Below are 6,406 nucleotides of genomic sequence, written 5' to 3' on the forward strand. Positions count from 1 at the left end.
ATATATATTAAAATGAAATAAAAAGGCTGAGTGATACAAAATCTTAAAATATAAAAGTGCCACTTTGTCCCACTACATACATTTTGCATTTGGTCGTAGAACTACACGAGTTTAAATGTACGATTTTAATAATGATTTAATGAGATTTTAGTTGTTTATGTAGAGTTCTAATTCTAGAGGTTAATTTATGTAAATGCTGCGTGAAATTTGATGTGTTTTAATGGCCGTGCGCACTGAATACTGGAGTCTAATTCAAACACTGGGGGAGTTACCATGGAAACGGGGCGACAACACCAACTGACAAGCCGCAAAACTCCGTCTCTCGCTGTTGTTTTCCCTGCTTTCAGGTGAGTTTAGTCCCTAAAATCACACAAATATCACATACAACTGTTTATGTAATTGATATGCCTCTGTTGAATATTTACTTCATAGAAATGGTTTACAGTCTTCGAAAAAGTCCGTTAGCATCTCAACTGTTTTCAGACGAGGTAGGATACCCCTATAGCTTGAGCTCTTGTTTATGAATGTTCGGGCTTTTAATCACATCTTTATGTGTAGTTGAGAGGTTTTGATAGCTTTGTAAAGGGTTTGCTGTCAGTTTGTCAATGGTTTATTGGAAGTGGTCTAACTTATTTTGCCTAAAATATGTGCTGTACTGTTTATCGGTGACGTCACTAACAAGGAGTGTGATTTAGTTCGGTGTATGGTTCCATGAAGAACCTTTCCATTTCCATATCCAAAGAACCTTTCCATTGCACAAATTTTCTTTGTAGCACAGAAAGGTTCTTTAGACTATTTAATGGTTCTTCACACTCAATATGTTGTAAATATTTTTTTTTCTGGAAAGTGAGATCAAGTGAGCTAAATTGTCCTGCTTGGTCCAGAACTCACTCCAGACTCATTTTCTACTCGTTGCGTTCAATTATAGTGCAATATAAAGTATTAATTTTGAGTTATATAAATAGTGTTGTGGTGTGTATTAATTAAAAAAGACCAGTAGATCTATTTTAATGCTGTTTTGCATGACAAAAAAATAATAAAAATAAAAATAAATAATCATATACAGTATATGTTTTAATGGCCGTGCGCACTGAATACTGGAGTCTAATTCAAACACTGGGGGAGTTACCATGGAAACGGGGCGACAACACCAACTGACAAGCCGCAAAACTCCGTCTCTCGCTGTTGTTTTCCCTGCTTTCAGGTGAGTTTAGTCCCTAAAATCACACAAATATCACATACAACTGTTTATGTAATTGATATGCCTCTGTTGAATATTTACTTCATAGAAATGGTTTACAGTCTTCGAAAAAGTCCGTTAGCATCTCAACTGTTTTCAGACGAGGTAGGATACCCCTATAGCTTGAGCTCTTGTTTATGAATGTTCGGGCTTTTAATCACATCTTTATGTGTAGTTGAGAGGTTTTGATAGCTTTGTAAAGGGTTTGCTGTCAGTTTGTCAATGGTTTATTGGAAGTGGTCTAACTTATTTTGCCTAAAATATGTGCTGTACTGTTTATCGGTGACGTCACTAACAAGGAGTGTGATTTAGTTCAAACGTGTTTTGATCTCATATGGTAAACAAATATTGATAAAAAAATTGTTCTGTGGTTTCAGGAGTGATTATATAATCTTCCTACAACAGAAGAGAAGCTCCAAGATTTCAAAATTTCTGAAGGGAGCTGCTGACAGAAATGCAGGAAACACAGGTGAGCTTAGAAGATATTAAATCACCAGATCCTCCTGTCAACTCTGGCAAAGGGCGTCTCAGGAATCACACTCCAGTGGTTTGAGTCTTACCTCTCAGATAGGTCCTTCAAGGTATCTTGGAGAGGTGAGGTGTCCAAGTTGCAACATCTAGCTACTGGGGTGCCTCAGGGCTCAGTACTTGGACCACTTCTCTTCTCTGTCTACATGGCATCACTAGGTTCTGTCATTCAGAAACATGGATTTTCATATCACTGCTATGCTGATGACACTCAACTCTACCTCTCATTCCATCCTGATGATCCGACGATAGCTGCTCTCATCTCATGTCTAACAGACATTTCTTGTTGGATGACAGACCATCACCTTCAACTCAACCCGGCTAAGACAGAACTGCTTGTGGTTTCAACAAACCCATCACTTTATCAAAATTTCACCATCCAGTTACGCTCATAAACCATAACTCCTTCAAAAAGAGCTAGAAACCTTGGAGTTGTGATTGATGATAAGCTGAATTTCTCAGACCACATTGCTAAAACTGCCCGGTCCTGCAGATTTGCTTTATACAACATTAGGAAGATCAGGCCCTTTCTTTCAGAACATGCAACACAACTCCTTGTTCAAGCTCTTGTTCCGTCCAGGCTGCACTACTGCAATGCTCTCTTAGCAGGTCTTCCAGAATCAAAATGTTGGTGATTTGTGGATTGAAAAGTATTCTTACTGCATTGTTGTCGCACAATGTTTTTCCTATTTTCCGCGTTAGTGTTGTTGAGAATGTCAGCGCTGTTTCATCTGCCTTTGACATATGTGGTTTGTATGGAAACCTCTGCTCCAAACTCAAACGCTTCTCACAGCGCTGTTTAGTGGTCTCGTGATCGAGATCAGTCAGCGCGTAAACGCATTTGTTCTGAGCTCGCGCTACGCTGTCTTTAGGCAGAGCTAAAAAGGGTGCGTGCAGCGCGGTTCAAACGAGTCGCGCTCTTCCGCTTTTGACGCGTTTAGGAATTCGCGTGCGCTAAAGAAATGAGAGCGCATATGAGTTATCAAATTGATATCACTCGGTTTTACTGCTACATCTGGTCTAAAATGTAGTGCTGCCATCTTGTGTTGACATTTTGAAACTGCATAGGCCTATTTTGTAAATTATGCTTGGCGGGCCATATATAATATAGACTATTAAGACAGCTGCGGGCCGCTTAAAATTCATCCACGGGCCGCATTTGGCCCGCGGGCCGTAGTTTGTACACCCCTGGTGTAGATGGTAAAGCGCGTCCTGTGGTCTCTTTGACGTGATCGACCCGGGTTCGAATTCGCCTTTTACCGAACTTTTTTTTCTCCCTTTTCAAATCTCATATCATACCGGAAAGGCATTTATTTTCAATAAAAATATAGGAAATAATCAAAAATTTGAAAATAAAGTATCGGGTAGGGTTAGGGTAGGTGTAGGCAGGGCCTTATATTGTCCCAATAAGGTGGCATCCATTTAATAATTTGAATTAAAATGATCATTTACACTCAATACGTTATTACTGCATACTGTTTTATAATGTACTATAATACTGAGGTGCAGATAATTGCCACTATTTGCAATAAGTAGTATAAATAGCAGAAAATCCTGCTATTTTAACAGTGTAAATAGCATATTGTTAAAAATACTGCTATTTTCACTTAGTGTAAATAGCATCTAATCCCTGTAAATTTTTATGCAAATGTGGGGGCGTGTTAGAACGATCCGTTTTAGGAGGGCGTGGTTGACTCTTAACTTTTATAAAGAATATCTCTTTGGATTTGAGACTTTAGTCTTTGCAACTTTACAGATCTTCTTTATGCACCAAGAGCTTGTAACACTCCAAAGAGAAAGGAAACATTGAAATCACATCACATGACCCCTTTAATTAAAATAATGCAGACTTAGTGAGCAGAAGAGATTTTTTCTCCAAAAACATTGTAATGTTTCCAAAATGTTGACAGGTACTGTATAACATTGTTACCTAGTGCTTATATTGCTTAAATACCATTAATTGGATGGATTTGTGGCCCAAGATGCTGGGATAGGCTTCAGCCCCCATGACCCTAAAGAGGATAAGTGGTTTGGAGAGTAAATAGATGGATGGATGAACTTCCAAAATACTTTGACTTGCTTTGATTTTGTTCCTATTCTTACTGCTGTTCAGCTTAAAAATACCTTTCCATTGTCTGTGTTTGTCATTTTGCATCATTATACCTGTGCTAAACCTATTAAAGTAAAATAAAAAACAATTAAAGTGTCTTTTTTGTTGTTGTTTGTTGCAGGATCCTATGTACCCAACCTCAACCATTCATCAGAAGGACTGTGAAAGCGGGAACTCTTTGAACCACCAGTAGCAGTTTCCATGAAAAAGGGCATAGTAGTGGATGATGGGGGTACTGACATTAAACTGCCGTATTCACTGTATTACACACTAGGGATGGGCATTTTTGTTAATTTTTCATTTCAAGTACTGATAGGTCTTTATTTTGATGGTCTGGATGGCATGCTGTCCTAACACTAACTAGTCAGAGCTCAGGTACCACCCAAAATGCTGCCATAACGAATCAGAAAAAGAGAAAAATGTAAAGTCACGGTGATCATCGAGTACTCTGACTTGACAGAGATGATTGATCATGAAAACAATGATTGCAGTGACTTTAAAAAATGATCAATCATTGCCGTCAAGTCTGAGTACTCTACAGTAGTACTTGTGCACATCCCTATTAAACACACATACACAGTATTGAGGTATGATGTATACTGTAAATGCAATAAACATCATTTATCTTGTGAAGTCTTTTTACTTCTGGATTTTCTTTTTTTTTTCAAAATTATTTTATGAACAGTCCTCTTAAAGAAAATTTATAGTATGATAAATGTGAGGATATTGATCTGGAGCATACATGCAAACTAGCTGCTTTTCAGCGAAATTCGCCGTTTTGAATTAAAATATGTCATTTACGTGAATCATAGATCCGAAGATTTTTTTTGGGGGGGGGGTATGTGGGGTGTTGGAGAGAGAGAGAAAGAAATTGCAAGCTCATACACTGGAGTGAGACCATAAGTGTGTTCGAACAAAGTCCCTTTCTCGGTTCGACTTGAAGCAGCACCGCGCAGACCGATCGCTGTATGACCGCGCGAGAGCTACGGAGAGCAGATGGCTCCGCATGCTTTATTTTTATTTTTATTTTTTCTTTTAATAGCTTTTATTTCCATGTTTCTAATGTATTGTAATCACCACACATACAATTGTAAATCACATAGTAAGAGATTTTATCAAGTCTGTTACTCTTACAGAAAGCAAAGAAAAGGGAAATTAATCGGTTCAGAAAAAAGCAGTGTCCACATTTTTCTCTTGAAACTCAAACACTTGTAAACAGAATAAAATGTTTAAACTTCAGTTAAAATTACTGAACTAATATTTAGTTGCATAACCATTCTTATTGATAACTACTTTTTTTTTTTTTTGGCTCCACAGACAGCGTGGAAGTTCTTCATTGTGAGTGAAGCAGACACAAAGTTCGCAATTTGTAATACAATATTGACTGTTTTTGCTCAAGTTCGCTGACAAAGTTTCAATCAAAGTCAGCAGAACTGTTGTGTCTCCCAGCAACACACAGCAGTGTTTCATTACTGAATGAATCCACGTTCTTGAACGAATGGGTACCGGGTGCCCCGCCTCCCCATCTTTGAAGCTGACACTTGACTCAGAAAAGCACTAGTATATTAATAAATAATTAAAATGTCTTCTTTTCCCGCGACACATTCATAATCACTTTGCCGGTGCTTTGAGGCAATTGCTTTATGTAGGGCAGGGGTCTCCAAACTCGGTCCTGGAGGGCCGGTGTCCTGCAGAGTTTAGCTCCAACTTTAATCAAACACACCTGAACCAGCTAATCAAGGTTTTACTAGGTAGTATACTTGAAACTTTCAGGCAGGTGTGTTGAGGCAAGTTGGAGCTAAACTCTCCAGGAGGCCCTCCAGGACCGAGTTTGGTGACCCCTGATGTAGGGTGACCATACGTCCTCTTTTTCCCGGACATGTCCTGTTTTCGGACCTAATGTCCAGAAAATGAATGCATAATGTACAACAGGGGTCACCAAGCTCAGTCCTGGAGGGCCGGTGTCCTGCAGAGTTTAGCTCCAACTTTCCTCAACACACCGACCTTACTGGAAGTTTCAAGTATAGCCTAAGACCTTGATTAGCTGGTTCAGGTGTGTTTGATTATGGTTAGAGATAAACTCTACAGGACAGTGGCCCTCCAGGACCAAGTTTGGTGACCCCTGATGTAGGCTACATCAACTGGTGGACACTTTGCTATCTCATAATGCCCCAGGACTTGAGAAACTCAAAAGTTTGGCAAGAAAAAGCAAGAAAGTGTGAGTTTGGCAGTGTATAAGTACCAAGAAAGTTGTTCCTCAGAGTAAAACTGTAGTTGTTTAACAACAACACCAAGGTAACAGCACCGGGTCAAAAGCCAATGCCAGCAGTAGTGTGTCAGGGAAAGTATTTATAGCGTGCTACACATCTGCATCAACATAATAGTTGAGGAATACACCATCAAATTCAGTACATACCCTAAAGTGAGAGTGAGTAAATTATGACACTATTGCTTTAAGTAGCTTCTACCTGGTGTGTGCATGCATTTATATCTCAGATTCACATGAGTAACTGGCTTTATACACACAG

At 39.0% G+C, this 6,406-nt stretch overlaps 1 protein-coding gene and 1 long non-coding RNA gene across 2 annotated transcripts in view; both read left to right on the forward strand.

The window, feature by feature from the left end:
- Nucleotides 1–6,406, forward strand: part of LOC107715496 (vascular cell adhesion protein 1-like) — a 17,391-nt gene that overhangs the window by 9,756 nt on the left and 1,229 nt on the right. The gene's annotated exons all lie outside the window — the stretch shown is intronic.
- On the forward strand, nt 1,287–4,374 carry LOC107715515 (uncharacterized). Its single transcript, XR_001637101.1, has 3 exons — nt 1,287–1,345; nt 1,618–1,709; nt 4,000–4,374. It is a non-coding gene; the product is annotated as an uncharacterized LOC107715515 (long non-coding RNA).

The sequence above is a fragment of the Sinocyclocheilus rhinocerous genome, unplaced genomic scaffold (genome assembly GCF_001515625.1).
Source record: "Sinocyclocheilus rhinocerous isolate Xijiao unplaced genomic scaffold, SAMN03320098_v1.1 scaffold510, whole genome shotgun sequence".
NCBI lineage: Eukaryota > Metazoa > Chordata > Actinopteri > Cypriniformes > Cyprinidae > Sinocyclocheilus > Sinocyclocheilus rhinocerous.